The sequence below is a fragment of the Ovis aries genome, chromosome 3 (genome assembly GCF_016772045.2).
Source record: "Ovis aries strain OAR_USU_Benz2616 breed Rambouillet chromosome 3, ARS-UI_Ramb_v3.0, whole genome shotgun sequence".
NCBI classification, from domain to species: Eukaryota; Metazoa; Chordata; class Mammalia; order Artiodactyla; family Bovidae; genus Ovis; species Ovis aries.
This window is the reverse complement of record NC_056056.1, coordinates 3,757,106-3,780,736: the sequence shown is the minus strand read 5'-3', so window position 1 is coordinate 3,780,736 and position 23,631 is coordinate 3,757,106. Positions and strand designations below refer to the sequence as shown.

At 53.0% G+C, this 23,631-nt stretch overlaps 1 long non-coding RNA gene across 2 annotated transcripts; it reads left to right on the top strand.

Moving 5' to 3' along the window:
• Positions 1-10,074: 10,074 nt before the first annotated feature.
• LOC114113859 (uncharacterized) lies at positions 10,075-22,783 on the top strand. Of its 2 annotated transcripts, XR_003588596.2 has the most exons (3): positions 10,075-10,285; positions 10,753-10,924; positions 11,429-22,783. It is a non-coding gene; the product is annotated as an uncharacterized LOC114113859 (long non-coding RNA). The 2 variants fall into 2 exon arrangements; XR_003588594.2 differs by having other exon boundaries at positions 10,075-10,924.
• The last annotated feature ends 848 nt before the right edge of the window (positions 22,784-23,631 follow it).

Below are 23,631 nucleotides of genomic sequence, written 5' to 3'. Positions count from 1 at the left end.
GCCCTGGATACAGATTTGCTGAATGAATGAACCCCAACCAGCACCTTACAGACACCTGAGTGGCCTGGGGCTCTCTGCCAGCCCCCAGTGATCCCTGCTCTGGCTAATCCCAGGAGGGGACCCTGAGTTAGGATCCTGAGCTTCCTGTACAAATTGGAAAATGCCTCTGTCCAAGGGCTGGAAGCAGAGAGCTTCTTCATGGGGGGCGGGGAGCAGGGAAGAAAATCTTAATGAAAACCATCCCATCCCTCAGCAGCCCTTTTCACAAAGCCAGGCACGGGGCCACACGGTCCACACTTATCAGAAGGTCCTGACAACCCTATGAGGTCAGGCCTCTTGGTAGCCCAGCTTTCATGTGAACAAACTCAGGCTCAGAAAGGTAAAGTGACATTCCCAAGACACACAGCAGGTGGGTGGGTGGGGAGCCGCTGTGCCAGGGAGGGGTGAGGCACTTACCTCTTGAACAGCAGCTCCAGGGCCTGCTGGGCAGGAGTGAAGGCTCGGTAGGTGTACAGGAAGCTGGTGACATAGGAGAGGTCGCTGGCCCGGAAGGCGGCACCAGGTGCTCCAGCGGCTTCTCCAGGGGGTCTGCTGTGACCTCCCTCACCCTGAGGGACTCATCCAGGTTCAGGGCGGATCCATTTTTCACATGGGGCTAATTTTCAGACAAAGAGGGATAGTTTGAAAAAACAAGCAATGCAAAAACACTCACGTTCCTGTCCTGAAATTCATTTCCAATAAAGGAATTGGCTTGAAGAATCTTACAAAGATGTGAAAACTGACTCCGTGCCTGGCCAAGCCAGGGGCCGGATGGTGGGAGGGGAGGAAGGGAGGTGCCCAGACTCCTTGGGTTGGGACGATGGCCACTCAAGAGGCAAAGCCCTTGGTGGAACCCCGGGTGGATTCCTGGGTGGCTTCTGAACAGGAAGTCTCCCCAGACATCTCACCAGCATTGACTTGGGAGGTGAATGCAACCAGCCCGCCAGCCTTCTGACTCATCAGCCTGCTCCTTGCTCTGACATGAGCCCCTTCTCCCCTTCCCTTCTGCACATGGCGGGGGCAGGGGACACAGGACTGCCCAGGAGGGATCAGAGTGGTGGCCTGCCCTGGTCCTCCCTGTGTCACCTCTGGGTGCCTCCGGGCCAACACCCTGAGGCATCTGAGGTGCAGACGGAGCCAAGGTTTACAGCTTTGGAAAAGGCTCTCAGGACGGGCTTTGCTGAGGCCAGAGCCTCGGACGCTGGGACGCAGCAGGAGAACGTGTTGCTGCCTCCAGCATCTGCAGACAAGTGGGCTGGGCCGGGTGCCGTCTCTTAAGATGCAGGGAAAACCTCTGGGCACCTCGGGGACCCCCTGCCATCAGACTGGCATCTCTCCCTTCATCATGCTATGAGCCCAGGCCTGTTGTCAGGAGACTGAAAGAGACTGAAAGAGACTGAAAGAAGCCCCTGCCCCCGTGGCAGAGTGGTCTCAAAACCACAATAGCTTTCTTCTTTTTCTCTTGTCCCCTCCCTAGTGTTCACTCCCCTCTGATCCTTAACAGGGCAGTGAGAGAGAGTGTGAGTGTGGTGAGTGTGTGTGTGTGCTCCAGCATCTGTGTTTGTGTGGCGATACCCAAAGGAAAGGGCCCCAAATGGGAAGGGGCAGGCAGCTCCAGGATCTTAGAGATTCTCATTCCCAAAGCAAACCCTCCCCAGGACGGTTGATCCCTGACCTAGAAGTGGAATCTTCCCAGCTCCTCTGGACTCGGCCCACGTCGTGGCCTCAGGCCAGTTCCTGCCTCTCTGGCCTCAGTTTGCCAATTGCCCCATTGGAAGTATTTGGAGGAGATGCTGTTAGCCCAGCTCCTGGCTCCCGCGTGGGTTTGGCGAGGGAGAACTCTGGGCATGCGCAGGCCTCTCACCAACCGCTCGAAGCAGGTGGACCCCGCGCGAGACGCACGCAGGCCGGTGGGCGGTGCACGCGCAGACCCCGCCTCACTGTGGGGGCGCCCGCCAGTAACGGCCGTCCAAGTGGTGGGCCCCAGGGTCTGCATCTCTGCCCCTGGCTCTGCACCCCCTCGTCCGGTTAGGCCTGGGGCCGCCCCCACCCGAGCCAGGCGGGGCCACAGGGCCCTGGCTGTTTGCTGGGAAGGCCTGGGGACCAGAGAGACACGGAACGTGTCCCCCGTCCTGGTCCCTAGACACCACCGCGCGGTCCGCCCAGGGCCTGGCCGGGTCCCCGGGAACGGAGCTGGAGACACTGAGTCTGGCCATGGCGGGGGGGGGGGGGGGGGGGGGGGGGCGTCCCCTGCCCCTCCTCCTCTGCACCCTGCCCCCTTGGCTGATGGCAGGACACTGGAGACAAGGCCCAGCACTTTGAGTGCCTTCCTCTTCTTGCTTTAAATCCCAGCCCTCTCTCCCGAGGTCAGAGTCGCTGACTCCATCTTCAGTGGAGGAAACTGAGGCTCTGAGAGTCGCTGCAGGAGCTGGCCTATCACAGGGCTGGGACGTGGCCTTGCTATAGGTTTGAACCCAGGTCGTTCTGACCCCAAATCGGTTCCAGCACAGGAGCCTTGGAGATAGCTCTGAACCAGGTTGGTGGGGAGTCTGTCATTTGGGGGGCAGTGGGGAGGGGGCGCTGCAGGCAGGGGGCTCTGAGGGGAAGGGCTTGGAGGGGTCCCAGGGGGAGGAAGGCGGTAGGGAGGCTGGGATGGGGGCAAGGGGTGCTCACGGGGGAGGGAGGGTGGACCAGACCGCACAGGGCTCTGAGTGTGGGGCCGGGGGTCGGAGGTCACTGCAGGTTGTGTGTGGGGACAGGACATGAGGCGGCTGTCCTATTAGATCCGCAGCATCCTAGATTTGGAGGGAGCAAGGAGGGCACCCATGCATGCTGCCCCGCCCCCAAGCATGGGTCTCCAATGACCTACTAGGAGGAGGAGGCCGCCTCAGTTTCCCCCTGCGCACGGGGGGGCTGTGGTGGTCATCTGCCCCGTCTCAGGGTGGGGCCCGCTGCCCAGAGGGTCCACAGGTGGCCTCTTGTCAAGGCGGCCATTCAGCAGAGGTCTGTACCCAGGGCCGTGTGAGTGAGGGGACCCGAGGCGTCGCCCTCCCGGTCAGCATGAAGCTCTTGTCCATGTTGGGTTCTCATGTCCAGGCTGACATGGATGAGGCAGCATCGTCCACCTGCCGGATGGAGAGTGACAGTGAGGGGCTGGGCCACGGTCCCCGAGACCCAGCGTTCGTGTGCCCAGGGCTCCACGACGTGTGGGCAGCTGAAGGCCAGGTGCGGCTGGAGGCCCTGCGGGGGCCCGAGGTCCCTGAGGACGAAGACGGTGTCGACTCCCAGAGCCCAAGGATGGCGAGAGCAGCGGAGGCCCTGGACTCTGCGGGCGCCCCATGCCAGCATCCCGCAGGGGCGCCTCTCAGCCACTTCTGTGGTGTGGAGGGGGTGACTGGGCACCGGAAGGAAGAGCTGGGAAGAGCTGTTCGGGGAGGGGGGTGGCGTAATCACCTTGTTTTCCTGGACATCAGGGGCCTCGGGGTCACAGCCCACATTGTCGTGACACACTGCAGAGTGGGGGAGCTGGGCACGTGCTCACGCAGTGCAGGGCAGCGTCCCCACGGCTGAGGTCGGCGCCCCACCTGAGCTGCTCACGGCCGTGGGGTGGGAGCTGGCCCTGGCCCTGGAGTCTGTGGGGGGGACCTGGTGACTGATGGAGGGGCCAGCTCTGCAGGGGTCACATCTGCTGGGTGAGTGGTGCTCTGGGGTGTCCATGGGCATACCCAGGGACCGTGTGCCCTGTACCCGGGAAGGTGCAGGGGACGTGCACAGAGGGCAGGGCCTGGGTGGTGGACAGAGCGCCGTGCTGGTGGGCAGTGCTCCTCGGAAAGTCAGCTGAAGCTAGCCTGGTGGACTGGCTCCAGGGCTGGGCCGGCTCTGCCTCTGGCAGCTGTGCCCAAAGTGCTGCCCGAGCCAGTGGAGATGGGCGTGGCTTAGCTCTGGAGGGGAAGCCAGAGCGCGCTCTGACCCTGGAGCTGGTCCACAGGTGAGAAGGCGCTCGCGGCTGTGAGTGGGCCAGGTCAGGTCAGCCTGTTGAGCAGCGTGTCATCTTGGCAGCAGAAGTGCGCTCGGGTGGTCTGGACTGTCTTTTTGGGAACAAGGTGCCCAGCTGGTCTTGGTCTCCAGTCTGTAAGTGCTTGGCTTCCCAGCTGGGTGTAGACCCGGCAGGGCACCCTGTGACTGCCCAGTGCAGGGGCAATGAGAAGGTGCTGTTGGCAACCTTGAGCCCCTTTGGCTACATGTGGGGGAGGGTTGAGCTGGCTCCATGCCTGACCTCACCCCTCTGGTGACGGTCAGCATCTCCAGGACAAAGTCATGGTGGGTGGTGGAGCCAGTGGCACTGAGCACATGGTGTTGTCAGAGGTCTTCACCTCTGGTGGGGCGGGGCACAGGAGGGTCAGCCGAGCTCTGGAGGGGGCTGCAGGCCAGGACAAGGGGCCTGCGGGCCGGGGCGAGGGGCCTGCTCGGAGACCGCAAGCAGGTTCAGCTGCGCCTCTTGCAGGGTCTTAGTTCCCTGACAGGGGATTGAACCCGGGCCTGTAGCAGTGAAAGCCTGAGTCCTAACCCCTGGGCCACCAGGGAGGCCCCTCGGGACTGTTTCATAAGAGGACGGGAGCCACTCTGACGTGTGGTGACAATGAGTAGTTCCAGCTGATCATTTCCTCTTCTCAAATTTATGTGCTCTCGCCTCATGTATTGTTAAGATGTTTCTTCTCCCCTGATTTAACACACACTCGATAGAATACCGTAGCACACATCTCATTGTGGAAACTTGGCCTTTTCATTCTTCGCTCCCATCTCTGCCCCGGTGGCCTTCTGAATTGCTGCCACAGAGGACGTTGTTGTCGTGGTCCCTGTGTGCACAGCACTGTTTTCGTACGGTTGTGGGGTTCTCTTTGCCTCATTGCCCTGCATGCTGCCCTTCTGGCCTGGGGGCTGAAGCCTGGGGCATTCTTCATGGTGTGGCTTTTTGGAGCCGTTGGGTTTACATCCTGGAATGTGAAGTCAAGTGGGCCTTAGGAGGCATCACTATGAACAAAGCTAGTGGAGGTGATGGAATTCCAGTTGAGCTATTTCAAATCCTAAAAATGATGCTGTGAAAGTGCTGCACTCAACATGCCAGCAAATTTGGAAAACTCAGCAGTGGCCACAGGACTGGAAAAGGTCAATTTTCATTCTAATCCCAAAGAGGCAGTGCCAAAGAATGCTCAAACTACTGCACAATTGCACTCATCTCACACGCTAGTAAAGTAATGCTCAAAATTCACTAAGCCAGGCTTCAACAGAACATGAACTGTGAACTTCCATATGTTCAAGCTGGTTTTAGAAAAGGCAGAGGAACCAGAGATCAAACTGCCACCATTCGATGGATCATCGAAAAACTGAGAGAGTTCCAGAAGAACATCTATTTCTGCTTTATTGACTATGCCAAAGCCTTTGACTGTGTGGATCACAATAAACTGTGGACGATTCTGAAAGAGATGGGAATACCAGACCACCTGACCTGCCTCTTGAGAAACCTGTATGCAGGTCAGGAAGCAACAGTTAGAACTAGTCATGGAACAACAGACTGGTTCCAAATCAGGAAAGGAGTATGTCAAGGCTGTATATTGATACCCTGTTTATTTAACTTATATGCAGAGTACATCATGAGAAACGCTGGGCTGGATGAAGCACAAGCTGGAATCAAGATTGCTGGGAGAATTATCAATACCTCAGATATGCAGATGACACCTCCCTTATGGCAGAAAGTGAAGAACTAAAGAGCCTCTTGATGAGAGTGAAAGAGGAGAGTGAAAAAGTTGGCTTAAAGCTCAACATTCAGAAAACGAAGATCATGGCATTTGGTCCCATCACTTCATGGCAAATAGATGGGGAAACAGTGGAAACTGGCTGACTTTATTTTTTGGGGCTCCAAAATCACTGCAGATGGTGACTGCAGCCATGAAATTAAAAGATGCTTACTCCTTGGAAGAAAAGTTATGACCAACTTAGACAGCATATTAAAAAGCAGAGACATTACTTTGCCAACAAAGGTCCATCTCATCAAGGCTATGGTTTTTCCAGTGGTCCTGTATGGATGTGAGAGTTGGACTGTGAAGAAAGCTGAATGCCAAAGAATTGATGCTTTTGAACTATGGTGTTGGAGAAGACGAATCTTGAGAGTCCCTTGGACTGCAAGGAGATCCAAGTAGTCCATCTTAAAGGAGATCAGTCCTGAGTGTTCACTGGTAGGACTGATGTTGAAGCTGAAACTCCAATACTTTGGCCACCTGATGCGAAGAGCTGACTCATTTGAAAAGATCCTGATGCTGGGAAAGATCGAAGGTGGGAGAAGGGGTCGACAGAGGATGAGATGGTTGGATGGCATCACCGACTCAACGGAGATGAATTTGAGTAAACTCTGGGAGTTGGTGATGGACAGGGAGGCCTGGCATTCTGCGGTCAATGGGGTCGTGAAGAGTTGGACACAAATGAGCGACTGAACTAAACTGAGCTGGGTTTGTTCAGCAGGACCCCAGCCCTTCTCTGCCCCAGCTCATGAAGCAGCTGGTGAGGAGGAGAGGCTAGCAGATTCCATGCTGGAGTGGGAGTTCTGTGGGAATAACGGGATCACTGATGGAATAGCATTTGCCGGTCCCAAGTAAGAGAGACAGACAGCAGACAGATGCCTCTAGAGCAAGGAACATGGGAGCGTCCGAGTGTGTGAGCAGACCCTGGGACCAGAGGGGCAGCCTGGGGGCAGAGACAAAGGTCTTCACTGTCGTTTTGTTTTATTATTCACTTAGTTTATATATGTTATATATTTTTATTTTACTTTTTGGCCTCACTATGCCGCTTGTGGGACTTGGTTCCCTGACCAGGGATCAAACCCATGCCCCCTACAGTGAAAACACGAGTCCTAAGCACTGGCCTGCTGTGGAATTCCCTTTACTGTGTATTTTATAAAGCCTGACTCTCCTGTCTCAGCTTTATGTTTGGAAAGCTCTGGGCCCAGGGAATACCACGGTCTACAGTGTGAATACCAGATTCCCCTGGTCGTCCGGATCATCTCCGAGGAAGCAGCCTGACCCTCTCCAGAACGCACACCAGCCTCACCCCCCAGGAAAGAGCTCCGATTGCCCTTCTTTGGGATTGGAATGAAAACGAACCTCTTCCAGTCCTGCGGCCACTGCTGAGTTTTCCAAATTTGCTGGCATATCGAGTGCAGCACCTTCACAGCATCATCTTCTAGAATTTGAAATAGCTCAGCTGGAATTCCATCTCCTCCACTAGCTTTGTTTGTAGCAATGCTTCCTAAGGCCCACTGGACTTCACACCCCAGGATGTCTGGCTCTCGGTAAGTGACCACACCATTGTGGTTTCCAGGTCATTAAGACTTTTTTGTATAGTTCTGTGTATTCTTGCCACCTCTTTTTAATCTCTTCTGCTTCTGTTAGGTCCATACCGTTTGTCTTTGATCGTGCCCATCTTTGCATGAAATATTCCTTTGGTATCTTTAATTTTCTTGAAGAGATCTCTAGTCTTTCTCATTCTATAGTTTTCCTCTGTTTGCATTGTTCACTTAAGAAGGCTTATCTCTCCTTCCTATTCTCTTGAACTCTGCATTCAGTTGGGTGTCTGTCCCTTTCTCCTTTGCCTTTGGCTTCTTAGCTATTTGTAAGGCCTCCTTGGACAACCATTTTGCCGTTTTGGGTAACTTTTTCTTAGCCAATGGGAAAGCAAGCAGCTCAGCCAATGGGAAGCCCTCACCAGCCCTGAACTGGCACTTTCCTCCAATGGATTTTCCTCCAAAGCTCGGTTTCCCAACTGCCTACTATTCTCTGCAGAGTATTCTGTTTTGCGGACTTGCCTATGGTTTTTGCTGTGGTATGCTTGTCCTGATAGCAATCCTCTTGCCTTTCCTGATGAAACCCACTTTGTTAGTAAAATCACTGCTTTTCAATAAATTTGGATTCCTTACTCCACTGGCCCTAGGCACCCCAGCCAGGTTCTTTCAAATCCAAGTTTCCCTTCCCTTGTGTATCTGGTAACAGGGAGCACAGAAGGCCACCAGAAGCCCCGAGCGTCTCCTGAGTTAGCTGCGCCTCTTTCTCACTATCCGCTCATCCATCAGCCCCTCACTCTCTCCTCCTCTCCAAGCCCCTCCCATTTCTCCTGCACCTGATGACCTGGCCGAGCAGTCAATTTCAGGGTGCTTTCCTCTCTCTCCCAGAGGTTCTGCCCACCTGGTAACAGTCCCCCAATTCTACTGTGGGGCACTGTTACCCCTGCTAGCCTCCCGGGGAACCAGACAGACAGCTGGACAGGTATCAGGGGACAGCAGCCCATAGCTAGCCCCCTCATCCTCTGGACCTGCCCTGCCTCCATGCCCTTCCCACCAGCAAAGCCTCTGCCCCCTGTCCTGCCCAAGGGGCCCTGATCTGAGCCAATGGCACAAAACCTTCTATAGAACTCTTGGTGTGCCAGACATTTTAAGAGCTTTCCCTGTATTAGCTCATTAATCTTCACCTGATTCTTACCTTTAAAAGGTAACCAAGGCCCAGAGAAAGGAAGTGACCTACACAAATTAAGTAGTAGAGACATGCTTTAGACCCAAAGAACTGGTCCAGAGGCTGCCCTCGCATCCAGTCGACATACTCCAGCACTTGCTGGAGCCCCAAACCCGTTCCTGTCCAAATCGTGGTTCTTAAGGGTTGCTTTAAGCCCTTTCTGCTCTCCTCAAGCCCTCAGTTCTTTGCCCCAGTGCTCGGCTGGACCATGAAGAGCAACTTCGGTTTTGGTCCATTGAGAACTAAGAAGGGTCTGAGATTGGGCCCACTTGCACACTAACAACTGAGCCTGTCACCATTTCCCAGATGCTGGAAGAAGACCCGGGGTTCCAGGGTCAGAGACAAAGGAATTTACAACTCTCCCCAAGGCAGCGAGCACACGCTTCATGTTCCCAAGGGGACCCTGTGCCCTCCCAGCCCTGTCCTGGTGATGGGATGCTGAAAGGTCCCCAGGGAGCCCATTTCTCCTCCAGCCTGGACTATGGAACTCCAGGGGCCTTACTTAGGCCTCTTGTCAGACCCGTCTCCTGAGAACTAACCCTGCCTGGGAGGCGTGTGTGCCTGGGCATGAAGACCTCATCTGTCAGCCTGTGCTCATGGCTCTGCCACCAGCATTTAGGAGGCGCCTGCATGGGATAGGGGGCTTCCCAGGTGGCGCAGTGGTAAAGAATCTGCCTGCCAACGCAGGAGATGCAGGAGACTGCGGGTTCAATTCTTGGGTCAGAAGATCCGCTGGAGTAGGAACTGTCAACCCGCTCAAGTATTCTGGTCTGCAGAATTCCATGGACCTAGGAGCCTGGCGGACTACAGTCCATGGGATCGCAAAAAGTCGAATATGACTGAGCACGCGCGCAGGCGGAAGCCTTCAAGGAATAGGCGCTCGATAACTGGGGGAGAATGAAGGCGTCCAGGCAGCAGGGAACCGCCTCTTGTGCCCTCCCCACCGGTGGGTGCCATCAGGCCACTTCCCACCTCTTTCTTCTCCTCATCTCCTTCCAGGGTGCACTCCCCAGCAGGGCATTCAGTGTGTGTGTGTGTATATGTGTGTGGCACGCGCACACTTGAGCCCATGTGCGGATGCCCAAAGGAAAAGGTCCCACGTGGGAGGGGTGGGCAGGGTGGGTGCGCAGGGTACCCCAGGACCTCAGGCAGTCTGGTTCCCAGAGCAAACCCCACGGCAGGGCTGAAGCCCGGCCTCCGAGCCTGGAAGCCTGCCTTCCCCTCTGCGCGGGGCTCTCCTGGCCTGTTTCCTAACTGTCCCGTGAGGGCTTGGACAAGGACTGCTCAGGAGGCTCAGGGCGCTCACTGCGCTGACTCTCCCTCCTGGGGGCTGGGGGTGCGCTGCAGGCTCTCAGCCCTCCCCGCGCGCCTCGGAGGGGGTGCGGGGTGACCCGCCAGGGGGCGGGGCCACCCGCCAGGGGGCGGGGCCTCGGTCACCCCGCCCCACGCGGCCGCACCGCGCACGCGCGTGCCCCCTCCCGCCCCGCCGCCAACGGCGCCTCTGGTCGTGACCGGCCCGGCGGCCCCCCAGTCGGCTGCGCTGGGGCCTGTGTCCCCTTGAGCTCCGACTCCGCCCCCGCCGCAGCCAGGCCGGCCGCCGAGCGCTGGGCTGGGTGCTCCTGGAGAGCGGGAGGCAGGCCAGTCCCCGCGCAAGCCCCCAGCCCTCCGTCTGGACCCCAGGGCCCGGCTGGGTGAGTCTCTGGACGCCGACTCGGCAGGGAGAAGGGGAGGCCACCACGTCCCCGCGCCCTCTGCCCACGTTGCTTGTCTTTCTGACAGCACCCCAAGACGGAGGTCCGGCCTGTCCCCGCGGGCAGGCCTGGCTGGTGGCCGAGGGTCAGAGGGAGCCGTGGAGAAGGGCGCCCAGCACCCCTATGGGCGAGAGTTGGGGGGCAGTTACTGTTAATAGTGAGCCCTCTCGCACTCAGTGATGTCACCCCGCTTTGTAGATGAGCAGAGGTCCCAGCACTCAGGGTCATTCAAGTCTAAGTGACCAAGTCCAGCCGTGACTGGGGCGGTCAGAATCATGGCTCCTCACGTTCACTGAGCCCACGCTGAGACCTTGTCCTGGGGGACTCCCCCAGACAGGGGACCTCCTGAGTCCAAGCACTTTGGGTGTCTTCCTCTCCCTGCTTTAACCCCAGCACCCCCTCCCAAGGTCAGAGTCACTGATCCCGTTTTCAGTGGAGGAGACTGAGGCTCAGAGAGTCACCGCGTGAGCTGGCCTGTCACGGGCCATGACGTGGCCCCGCCGTGGGTTTGAGCAGGCCAACCTGGCCCCGAAGGCTGTCCTTGCACAGGAGCCTGAGGCTCTGAGTCCGGCCTTGGAGGTGAGTCCATTGTGGATGGGGGTGACGGGGTGGGGAGGAACTTGGGAGGGTCCCTGGGGGAGGAAGGCAGTAGGGAGCCTGGGGTGGGGAGGAGAGGTGCTCACAGGGGAGGGTGTCTGGACCAGACCACACAGGACTCTGAGTGTGGGGCCAGGGGTCAGAGGTCAGTGCAGGGTGAGGGGGACAAGGTACAGGCTGTCTGGTCAGAACCCCCACTTCCTAGCTCCTAGATTCAGAGGTGTTTTGTTGAACCTGTGTTCCAGCCCGTATAGCATGGATCCCAGAGAACCCCCCAGAGACGCGGAGGCGGCCTCTGTCTCCTCCTGTGCTCAGTGGAGGCTGTGCAGTCCTCCTGCTTCTCTCAGGGAGGGGCCTGCTGCCCTGAGGGCCCAGGGGGGCTTCTCGTCAAAGCCCTTCGGGTGCCGTCTGGACCAGAGAGGTCCGCGTGAGGGGCCGGGGGGATCAGCAGGGCGCTCTGGCCCTTGTCGCTCTTCTGATGTCCAGGCTGACATGGATGCAGGGCGTCCCTCACCTGCTGGTTGGAGAGCAGCGAGAAGCTGCCGTGGCAGACCCTGAGACCAGCCCTCATGTGCCCGAGGCTGCCAAGGGCGTGTGGAGCTGAAGACGAGGGCTGCTGGAGGCCGAGGGCCGTGGGGATGCTGAGGACGGAACGTCTACTTCTGGCCCCCGAGGAGTGGAGGATCAGCAGCGCCCAGACCCCGCAGGGCGCCCCGTGCCAGTATCCACCTCCAGGGGCTTCTAGGAGCTGGGGCGTCTTGGTCCCCTCTGGGTATGGAGGGAGTGAAGTACGCTGGAACTGGGAGGGGCTGTCCCAGAGAAGGGGTGGGGCAGTCATCTCCTCCCCCTGGCCACGAGGGGGGCCAAGCTCATGTTGGAAAAGCTCACGTTGATCCTCTCTGCTTGGGCCTGGAGTGCACACCGAGCAGGTGGGCACCTCCCCAGCTGCTGAGTTCAGGCCGTCTCCTTAGCTGATCCCAGATCCTGGAATGGGAGCTTCTGCTGGTCCTGGGCTCCGTGTTGGGGAACTGGTGGCTGGATGGAAGGACCGGCTTTGCCGTTGTCAGACCTGACGGATGGATGCTCTTGAGTGCCCAAGGGCATAGGCACCAGGGACCCAAGCCTGGAAGGTGTGAGGGAAGCACCCAGAGGCAGAGCCTGGTGGTGGTGGTGGGTAGGGCCTGTGACGTGGGCAGTGCCCCTTTGCAGACTTCAGCAGGTCCTCTTGTTTGCAGATCACAGACAGCACCTGAGGCTGTGGTCTGTGAGGGGCCGGGTCAGCCCGTCCATGGCAGCCACCAAAGCCTGGGGGCTGGCAAGGTTCAGGATGAAACTGTAGTCTGGGAGAGATCTGGACTGCCAGTTGGGGTGAAAAGTGCCCGGTAGCCTAGTCCACTCCAATCTATGATTGTTGTCCACCCAACAACGCATATCTGGAGAGAGGCCCTGGCTGTTGTCGGGGGCTGGTGAGATGATGCCCTTGATTAGATAGGCAAAGAAGAGCAAAATAAACCCAAGGTTAGCAGAACAAAGTAAATAATGAAATTCAGAGCAGTGATAAACAGAATAGAGGAGCACTCGAGAAAATCAGTGACACCAATAGTTCTTTCTTTTAAAGATTTAAAATATGGACAACATGGGACAATTGTATGTCAACAAGTTGCTTAACCTAAATGAAATGGATGAATTCCTAGAAACACACAAGCTAGCAAAACTGACTCAAGAAGAAATGGAAAGTCTGAGTAGACCTCTTAGAAGTAAACAAACTGAAGCAGTAATAAGAACCCAACAGGGAAAAACCCAGAACCTGATGCCTTCATTGGTGTTTTGTCTCAGATACTTAAAGATAGAAAACAGATCCTAAATTCTTCAAAAAGTACAGAACAAGCAAACACTTTTAAACTCATTTTGTGATGACATTAACATAACTTCAAAGATTCTGTAAAGAGAGTAGGACCATAAAGAAAGCTGAGTACTGAAAAATGGATGTTTTTGAACTGTGGTGTTGGAGAAGATTCTTGAGAGTCTCTCGGACTGCAAGGAGATCCAACCAGTCCATCCTAAAGGAAATCAGTCCTGAATGTTCATTGGAAGGACTGATGCTGAAGCTGAATCTCCAAGACTTTGGCCATCTGATGTGAAGAACTGACTCATTGGAAAAGACCCTGATACTGGGAAAGATTGAAGGTGGGAGGAGAAGGGGACAACAGAGAATGGGATGTTGGATGGCAACATGGACTCGGCAGACATGAGTTTGAGCAAGCTCCAGGAGTTGGCGATGGACAGGGAAGCCTGGTGGGCTGCAGTTCATGGGGTCACAAAGAGTCAGACGTGACTGAGCGACTGAACTGAACTGAAAGATGCCATAAGAAAAGACATCTGTAGGCCGAAAATCCATTAGAAAGATGCGAAAATCTTCAGCAAAAGGCGGGCAGGCAGAACCCAGCAGCATATTGAAGGAACTGTATAGTCATCTCCAGTGCTGTCTATCTCAGGAATGAGCAGGGCTGTTCAGCACAGTTAATCGGTGTCATACACCACCTCAATAAAAGCACGTGGTCATCTCAACTGATGTAGAAAAAGCATTTAGAACTTTGAATAAACACAAGCCTTTTTTTTTTTTAATAGCTGCTCTCAATAAAGTAGAAATAGAAGAGCATTTCCTTCACATGATTTAGGATATTTGAGAAAAACACATACATCATACTCGGGAGAAAGGCTGAAAGTTCTCTCCCTAAGGATGGGAGTAAGTCAGTGATGCCCACTTTTGCTTTTCATTTCAAAATGGTAATGGAAATCTGATATGGAAATAGATATATGTCTTGCTTAGACGGTATAAAATTCGTTTGCAATGTGGGAGTCCTGGGTTCAATCCCTGAGTCAGGAAGATCCCCTGGATAAGGAATGGCAACCCACGCCAGTATTATTACCTGGAGAATGGCGTGGGCAGAAGTCGCTGGTGGGCTACAGTCCCTGGGGTTGCAAAGAATCTGACATGATGGGGCAACTAACACTTTCACTTTCATATCAATAGAATTGAGAAATCCAGGCAATTGATTTTGAACTTGTATATCAAGATCATTCATAAGAGAAAAAGTCTTTTCAGCAAATGGTCTGGGGAAACCGAATGCCCACATGCCACAGAACGAGGGTGGAGCCTTACCTCACATGAAAGAAAAACTAATTATGGAACAAGGACCTAAATTTAAGACCTAAAATGGAACCATCTTAGAAGAAAACATAGGGATAAATCTCATACCCTTGATGTGATATTTAATAGAATGGCTATTATACAAGAGACCAAAAAAAAAAAAAAAACAGAAAAATTGGACTTTATCAAAATGAAAACCTTTTGTGAATGAAAGGGCAATCTCAAAAGACTATAAAGAAGACCCAAATAATGGTTTAAAATATTGGCAAATAATAAATCTTCTAAAGGTCTTATATCCAGAATACATAAAGGACTTTTACACAAGAGCATAGACACAGCATCATTGCAAATAATAGACATTTCTCCAAAGAAGATACACAGATGGCCCGTGAAGCTCATGGAAGGATGATCAGCATCACCAGGTGTTAGAGAAATGCAGGCCAGTGCCACAGGGACACACTGCTTCACACCCACTGGGACAGCTGTCATGCAGTGAACAGTAACAGATGGTGAGGATGTTGATGAATTGGGATTCTTGTACACTGGTGGGTGGGGGGTGCCGTGGAAGAGGGGGAGTGGGCAACAGCAAGTGAGTGCTACATGGCTACAGGGTTTCTTTTGGGGGTGATGAAAACGTTAGGGAACTAGAGAATGGTGGTGGTGCACAGCATGGTGAATGTAGTTAGTGCCACCAAATCATGCAGTTAAATATGTTGGAAAAGATGAACTTTTACTTGAAAGTTAACTCACAAAGCACCATGAAGAAACCATAGAGTATGTGCAACGAAAAGCAGAAAAGGATACCCTCACAGGTGAGGAAGGAAGACTCTGGTTCTGGAGGTGACACCAGCTGGGTTTCATGAGCAGCTACTGGAGGTGGGTTCAGGGCTTTGTGGGTTGGTGGCTGGAACAGGCTGAGCTCTGGGGCTGGTGCTGGTGTTGACTCCTGCTGTGTCGACTGCACCAGCCATAGCTCTGCACGGGGCTCCAGAGCGGGCTCTTTGGCAGTAGGTGGGCGAGAGCTAGATCTGGGGCTGATTCTAGTCCTGAGACTTGAACTGGCTCTGTCTCTGGAATTGATGTTGGAGCAGGTTCTGGCTCTGGAGCTGGGGATGGAGCTGACTCCAGCATTGGTGACAGAACTGCCCTGTCTCCCGGATGATGGTGACGGGAGGCTAGAGCTTCTCCCAGCTTTGGTGTTGGAGCGCGAACTCTTGTTGCAGCTGCTGTTTTCTCTGGTGTTGCAGTCCTTTAATGGACCAGAGCCTGGCGGTCCGGAGTCGACAATAAGCAAGTGAAAGAGAGAAAAAAGAAAGACAGATATGGGGACCCAAGCTCTGATGGAGCAAGGGTATTTTATTAGCAGAAATGCAGGCTTATATGTCTTTAGTGGGATGATTACTCAGCTATTACACAGGATGAAAATTTGTCAACAGCCACAATATGGATAGTCTAATACATAGAAGGTTACTGACGCTGAAAAGAGTCACTGCATGTCTCATCCTATGACCTCAGTCCTGAGAACTGCGGGTAGCTCTATTCATTCTCGGAATAGGAACTGATAAGGAACAGAGAATCCTCGAGAAATAGAAAACAGCATGCAGGAATCCTGTTAAATGTTCCCTGGCACTCGGGACTGCGCGTGCTTAAGAGTGGACGTAGTAGTAAGAACCAACTAGAGCTGGTTCTGGAGTGGATGTAGTACTAGAGCTGGTTCTGGAGTGGGTAGATGTAGTACTAGAGCTGGCTCTTGACTGGATGTAGTTGACTGGACGTAGTACTAGAGCTGGTTCTGGACCAGACTCTGATTTGAGCTGGTTCTAATTCTAGGCCTGGTGCTAGAACTATCACTGGAGTTTCCACAGGAGCTGGTAATAAAACTGCCTCTCTCTTTGTAGTTTGTGTTCAGACTGGCATTCAAGATTTTTCTACCTCTAGTTTTGGTGCTAGAGCTGATGCTGGAGCTCTTTCCAGCCCTGGCGGTGGTGCTAGAACTGCCGGTAACTCTGGAGCTGGGGCCGGCCCGTGCTCGAACCCTGGAGCTCATGCTTGAGCCAGGTCGTCCTCTGAACCTGGCATTGCCTCTGACTCTGTTGGAGCCAGTGCTGGCTCTTGATGAGCCCGCCTCAGGGCTTCCCTGGTGGCCCAGAGATTAAAGCGTCTGCCTGCAATGCAGGAGACCTGGGTTTGATCCCTGGGTCAGGAAGATGCCCTGGAGAAGGAAATGGCAACCCACTCCAGTATTCTTGCCTGGAGAATCCCATGGACGAAGGAGCCTGGTAGGCTACAGTCCACGGGGTCGCAAAGAGTCAGACACGACTGAGTGACTTAATTTTCACTTTCCAGTGAGGGGAAGGGTGGCATCCTTTCTTTCAGGGATGGGCATGCTGCCAGGAAGGCAGCCATTCAAAAGAGGTTGGTACCCAGAGAGGTCCTGAATGAGGGGATCAAGAGGACACTCAGCCTGACAAGCTCACAAGGATGCTCTCGCACATGTTGCCATTGTCCTTGTCCATGGTGGATGATGCGGTGCTGCCCATGTGCTGGAGGCAGTGAGGAGGTGTGGGTGCAGACCCCTGAGACAGAGAGTTTGTGGGTGTGTGGTTGAAGCTCAGAAGGGGGAAGTGATGCTGGGGGCCGAGCTGATGCCAGATCTCAGTAATCATGGAGCCAGCATGGTCAGCAGAGTCTCTGGACCCTGCTGGGCAACAGAGGCTGACCACCCACTCATGGGCTTCTAGAAACTCCGTTTAGGACCCAGGACTTCCTGGCCCCTTTTGTGGGTGTGGAGTGGGGAGCTCCGGTCCAGGAATGAAGGGGCTGGGAAGGGATGTCAGGGAGAAGGGGTGGGCAATAGCCTTCTTTGGTTGGACATCATAGGGCTCTGTGCCAAAGCTTGTATCATTTCCTATACTCCGAAGCTGGAGGAGCTGGCCAAGTGCACGGTGAGCACGTGGGCAGAGTCCCCGCTGCAGACCTCTGCCCCCGTCTGAGCCGGTCACAGCACTAAGGTAGGAGCTGCCCCTGGTCCTGAACTCTGTGCCAGGGACCTGGTGACTGCGTGGCAGAGCTGGCTTTGCAGTGGTTAAATCCACAGGGTGAGTGATGCTCGGTGGAACCCATGGGCACAAATGACAGCGACCTGCACTAGGAACTTATGAAGAAACTCCGGACGGCAGTGCCTGGATGGCACGCTGCATGGGTTGCAGTGCCTGCAGGGGCTGAGGCCCGTGGGCAGTGCTCCTTGGCAAAGCCAGGTAGTCCTTTGGACCCCAGGGGTGAGAAGGCGCCTGAGGCTACAGGTGGTCTACTGGAGGTCGGGTCAGCCTGTTGACTGGCAAGCGTCACGCTGGCAGCAGAAGAGGTTCAGGGTGAAACAGCCTGGAGGTGACCTGGGCTGGCAGGTGGGAGGCAGGTGCCCACCTGACCAGTCTGTAACTAACTAGTTGCCTAGTTACAGATGCTGGGGAGGGCAGCCATGTGACTGGCCAGTGCTGAGGACCAATTAGAAGATGCCCTTCGCAATCTTGAGTCCCTTTTGCTTTGGGTGGGAGAGGGTTGAGTTGGCTCTGTGTCTCACCTCCACCCGTTTGCTAGAGGCCGTCTTTGTCAGGACACCATCACAGTTGGTGGTCGAGGTCATATGATGGAACGTGTTGGCATTTTGGGTCTTCACCCCTGTGATGGAGGGTCAGTTGGACTCACGAAGGGGCTGTGGAGCAGGGAGACGGAAACACATAGAGACAGGAAGCAGACGCGCGACTGTCAGGGCTGAGCGAGTGGAGCTGGGGCATGACTGCTTAATGGGCACAGGGTTCCCATTGAGATAGAAATGTCTGGAACTAGAGGGCAGTGGTGTGCACGAGCACAGAGAATGTGGTTAGTGCTGCTGAATTGTACAATTTAAAGCAATTGCAGGGCTAATTGTCATTGAATTTGAATTTGAACACATGAAATATAAAAGCAAAGATGATATGCAAAAGAAAAGCAAGAAAAACGTGCCTTCCTGGGCAGGTGAGCGAGCCCTGGGGCTGGAGCTGGTGTGGCTGGAGGTCAGCTGTTGGAGCTGAAGGTGTTGCAGAGGTGGAGCCGGCCCAGAGCGGGAGCTGCGGCTGATGCTGAGATGCTGCTGGCCCTGCCGAGGGTCTGGCCCGGGAGCAGTGCCTGCACTGGGGCTGAAGCTGGCCCTGTCTCTGGCCGTAGTGTTAGAACCAGCTCTTGACCTGGCTGTGGTGCTGAGGCTGACTCTAGGTCTCTGGTATTACTCCCAAATTTGGTGCAAGAACCAGCACCTGCCGAGGCTTCCATTGTGGAGCCGGTCCCTGTGTTTGGGTGGAAGGGGCTTTGGTTCTGTTGCTGGTGACAGAGCTGACTTTAGTCCAAGTTGGTGCAAATTGTGGGGCTTTTTTGGCCTTAGCTTTGTAGGGCAAGGCGACCCCGGCCTTCCTGCGTGTATCAGATGTGCCTCTACTTACCCAGGGGGCGAACAGTCCTGTGATGACTCTGGCTCTCTTCCTGGTCCTGGTGCAGACGTTGGCCAGGCTCCAAGCTGCTGCTGTAACTGGTTGTGTCGTGGGTGCCAGTGCCCGGGGGTCTGCTGAAGGTGGCACTACAGCCAGTGACAGAAGTGACAGTCTAGAGCTGCTCTTAGTTCTGCGGCTGTTTTCTGAAGCTGGATCTAAGTCTCAGATGGTAATAGGCCTGGTGCTGGAGCCAGCTCTGCTCTAGATCTTGAGATGGCGCTGAAACAGCAAGAAGAGGAAAGACCAGGCACCTGACTGCCCTTCCGTGTGACTTCCCGAAGAGAGACACGTCCTGCAGCCTTCCCCCGCGGTGCAGGGCTGGCTCCCTAATGGGAGCTGATACTGGGGCCGGCTCCAAGCCTGGCGGTGGTGTGAGAACTGGTGGGAGAGCTGGTGATGGAGATGGCCTTAGCTCTGGAGTTAGAGCCAGAGCTCGCTCTTGTTCTGGAGCTGGTCTGTTTGAGCTGCAGCCGGCTCTAGTCTGAGCTGGCACCAGCTGCAGCTCAATAGTTGCTGTCAGGGTGGGCACTAGTCTACGGATGGGGCACGTCCTAGTCCTTCAGGGGACTCTGGCCCTGGACCGGCTCCAGAGCCCGCTCTAGCTCCACAGCTGTGCAAGATGTTGTGCTGGAGATGCCCTGGTTCTGCCCCCCCACCTGCAGCTGTGGCTGAGATGCTGCCCTCGCCTCTCCCCCTGCCCCGTGGCTGTGAGCGCCGAGGAAACAGTGGCATCTAGGATATAAGATGATGTGATATTTCAGCTGACTGCACCCAGCAGGGAACAGTGCACAGACGCTCAATGCACGCAAAAGTAAATGAATGAACCCAAGCTATTGCCCCCTCATTCACAGATGGACAAAATCCACATGATGATCCGAACTGATGTAGAAAAGGGACAGGCAAGATTCAACACCTTTTCATGATAAAAAAAGACAACAAACTAGGAGTAGACGGAAACAACTTCAACACAATAAAGGCCGTTTCTGAAAAACCCACATTAACACTGAGTGATGACAGACTGAAGTATTTTCTCTAAAAGCGAGAACAAAGCAATGATACTGATTCGCCATTTGTATTCAACACAGTCCTGGAAGTCCTAGCAAAGGCAGTCAGGCATGAAAAGGAAAGGTATTCAAATTTGCAGGGGAGAAGTGAATTGCTTCTGTCGTCACGTGATGTGACCTTGTGTGGGAGCTCTTATCTAAGGATTCCGCCAGAAAATACTGTAGGACTAATAAAGTACTTCAGCAAAATCACTGGACACAAAGCCCGCCCACAAATGAGCTGCCTTTCTGTATGCTAACAGTCACAATCTAAAATTCAGAGTCCATGTACGGTGGCATCAACAGGACAAAACACTGAGGAAGAAATCTAACCAAGAAAGTGAAAGACTTCTAAATTAAAGACAAATAAATGGGAAGAAACCTCGTGCACAGATGAGCAGACGGTGTCACTACAGTGTTCGTACTACCACAGGCAGTCCACAGAGTGCAATCTCCGTCAGTCCCTCTGTGTTTTCTTTGCAGAAATAGAAATATTTATCTAAAACCCTTTTGCAATCTCAAGGGAACCTGAGCTGCAGAAACAAAATTGTAAAGAGCAACATAGGAGGATGCCACCTCCTGACTCCAGAACACATCACAAATCTTTGTTAATCAAGGTGGCGTGGCACTGGCATGACAATAAGTAGACCAGAGGGACGGCATAGACAGCCCATAGGGGAACCCTTGTGTGTGTGTTCAGTTGGCCTTCAGGAGGGAGCCAGGGCACGCAGTGGGGAAAGGACAGTCTCTTCAGCAAATGATGTTGGGACAGCTGGATGTTTATGTGCGGAAGAACAGAACTGGGCCCTTACACTGTACAAAAATTCACTCAGAACGGATTAAAGACCCAGATGAGAGTCCGAAATCTACGAAACTCCCAAAATAAAACGGGCAACGCTCATGACACTAGATTGATAACGATTTTCTGTATGTGACTGCAGTCACAGGAAACATCAGCAACAGAGCAAATTGACCCACGCCAGAGGATGTGGCAGTTGAAAAGACAGCCTGCAGAGCGGCAGGAAATATTTGAAAGTCATGTCTCTAACAATGGGTTAATATCCAAAAGGAGTAAAGTACTCGTGCTTGTTGAAAAATGGGCAGAGGGCTTGAATAGACATGTCTTCAATGGTACACAGATGGCCACAAGCATATGAAAATGTGCTTAAATCACTAATCATTAGAGCAATATAAACCCCAAACACAAAAAGAGAAAATGTCACACATCAGATGAGGCTGACTGCTTAATTAAAAATAGAGAAGATACCAAGTATTTGCAAAGATATGGAGAAACTGGAACTTGCGTGCGCTCTTGATATGATTTTAAAATGGCATAACCACTGTGGAAAACAGTATGGAGATGACTTAAAAAAAAAACAACTGCTTTGTGATCCAGTATTCCAAACTCTGTGTATATATCCAGAATTGGAAGCAGAGTCTGGAAGAGCAATTTGCGTGCCAGTATTTCACAACAGCCAAGGGGTGGAAGCACCCCCGTGTTCAGCAGTGGATGAGTGGGTAAACAAACGTGGCTGAGTCATACAGTGAAATACTATTCAACCTTATAATGAAATCCTGGCACATGCTAATGTCATAGGTGAATCTTGAGGACATTATGATAAGTGAAATAAGCCATTCACAAGAGAGAAGCACAGTGGAATCCACTTCTTGGAGGCCTCTAAAGTGGTCTTACTCATGGAAATGGAAACTAGAATGGTGCTTACCAGGAGACTTGGGGCAAGGGAGACGGGGGAGTCTTGTGTGGGGTGTGGAGTTTCCCATTTGCAAGATGAAAAGCTCTGGGTGGAGATTTGTTTCATAGCAATGTAAATGTACTGAGCACTACTGACCTGTGCACTTAACATGGTTAAGATGGTAAATTAAATGCTATATCTTAAAAAAAAAAAAACCCGTACAATAAAAAGAGAGTAATTTTATGTGAAGCTGTTTAAACTGAGCCCAACACAGACTTACTTATATGGACAATTTCATCAGAAAAAATTGGACAGAAGATTTGACTAGGCGTTTCACAAAGAAAAGTCACCAAATGGTGGTGGTACGCACATTATTACTCCTTTAGGTATACTGCTCTAGGAAAATGCAGATTAAAGCCATAGTGAGATGTCACCACACGTACGCCAGAGTGGTTGAGGTGGAAACATCCTGCAGCGCTGGCGAGGACGTGGGCAGCTCAGGCCTCTCACTCATGGCTGTTTGAGTAGAAATTGTTCAGTCCCCTTTCTGAGGTTTTGTTGATAGGAATGGATTCCCCAGTGGCTTAGTCAGGAAAGAATCTGCCTGCAGTGCAGGAGACTGTGATGTGGGAGACGTGGATTTGATTCCTGGCTTGGGAAGATCCCTGGAGAAGGAAATGGCAAACCACTCCAGTATTCTTCCCTGGGAAATCCCATGGACATAGGAGCCTGGCGGGCTACAGTCCAAGGAGTCTCAAGAGTCATGCACGACTTATCAACTAAACCATCATCACCACCACCATTGATAGGGATAGAGTAGGATAATTAAATAGTCAGTTTAGAAATCCCACTACGGGATTAAAGATAGAACAGAAATTTTAAGGGAGTTTGGGAGGCTGTTGTAAGCTAATAACCACTCAAGAAGAGAATCCAGTAACCTAGTGACAATCTGCGCTACTTTGAAGGAAGACAGGTGCATCTAAGCACTAGGAACACTCACGCCTCGAGCCAGGTAGTTAAAGCACAAGACATGAGATTCGGGGTTTCTGAATCCTGTTCCATGAAGTCAGGGAGTTAATAGTTCTTGGAGGGTAGCGTTTCTACATGTAGCCAAGACAGAAATGTAGGTGGGAGGGGACGGTGTCCTGAAAGCTGATGCGTTGCCGTGTTTTAGCGCTGCCATCCTTGTGCTAACTGTACATGTGATTTGAACAGTGCCGTGACAGTCTGGGCTAGACCCTGTAGGGTCAGAAGAGGAGCTAATGATGTAAGCCTTGAAGTCTGCCAATGAGGAAGAAGGTGGGGGTCTCCCCTGCCCACTTTTGTTTACAAAAATAAAGCCCTCTCAGTCCTCAAGGCAGGGCCTGCTCACCTGCCCACTTGTATCTCTCACAAGCGCGGATGCTCATAAACTCACTCTTTGCCTACCACTTTGCCTCATGTTCAGTTCTTTCTGTGATGAGACCAAAAAAAAACCCTGAGCTTTAGTAAGTCCTGACACCTGGTTAATGGTTTCAGTGAAGACAGTGGGTTCAAGTTCCCTCCTAAGTCAGGGATTGTGGGTTTAAGTTCCATCCCGAGGTGCGGGTGGGTTTGAGTCCCACGCAAGGAATGCAGTTTCAATACTTTGTCAACATGGACATACACTTACTCCGTCCTCGCACTTCTGCCCAGACGTACGACCCAGCACAGGTGTGTGTTTCACCATTACATTTCCTCTGGCTGGGGTAGGGAAGCCCACCTTGTATAATAATAGATACTTTCAACATTGTAGAAATATAAATTTTTAGTAACGAAGTTTGGCTGTAAAACAAGGTTACATTGTACATGTGCATTAATGGCTTGAAAAAATTATTTTGGAGCCTATTTTTATTAAGAGGAGGGATAGCTTCCAAAGAGACCTGAGGCTCCTATGTAGTGGACAAGTCCGTCTCCAGTGGGTGGAAGGGTATGAACAAGGCTGACTGGGCATTTGAACTAGACAGTGAATGAAAAATCTGCCTCAGGCAGAGAAAATGTTCTCAAAATCTTATGTAAGTTTTGTCCAGCTTCATGATGGTCTTAGCACATCAAAGACTGTCAAGTGGCTGTTCCACGCATCCTCTGAGACAGTGGTTCTCAAGTCATCAGTAGCACCAGCTACTAGTCAGAAATGCAGGTACTCAGCACACACTCCACCCTCTTGATTTGGAAAAACTGGATGAGGCCCAGCAGACTGTGTTAGGAGGGAAGGTGTTTGTCCTCTCTCTACCTGGGCCATTTTTACTCTCGTAATGGT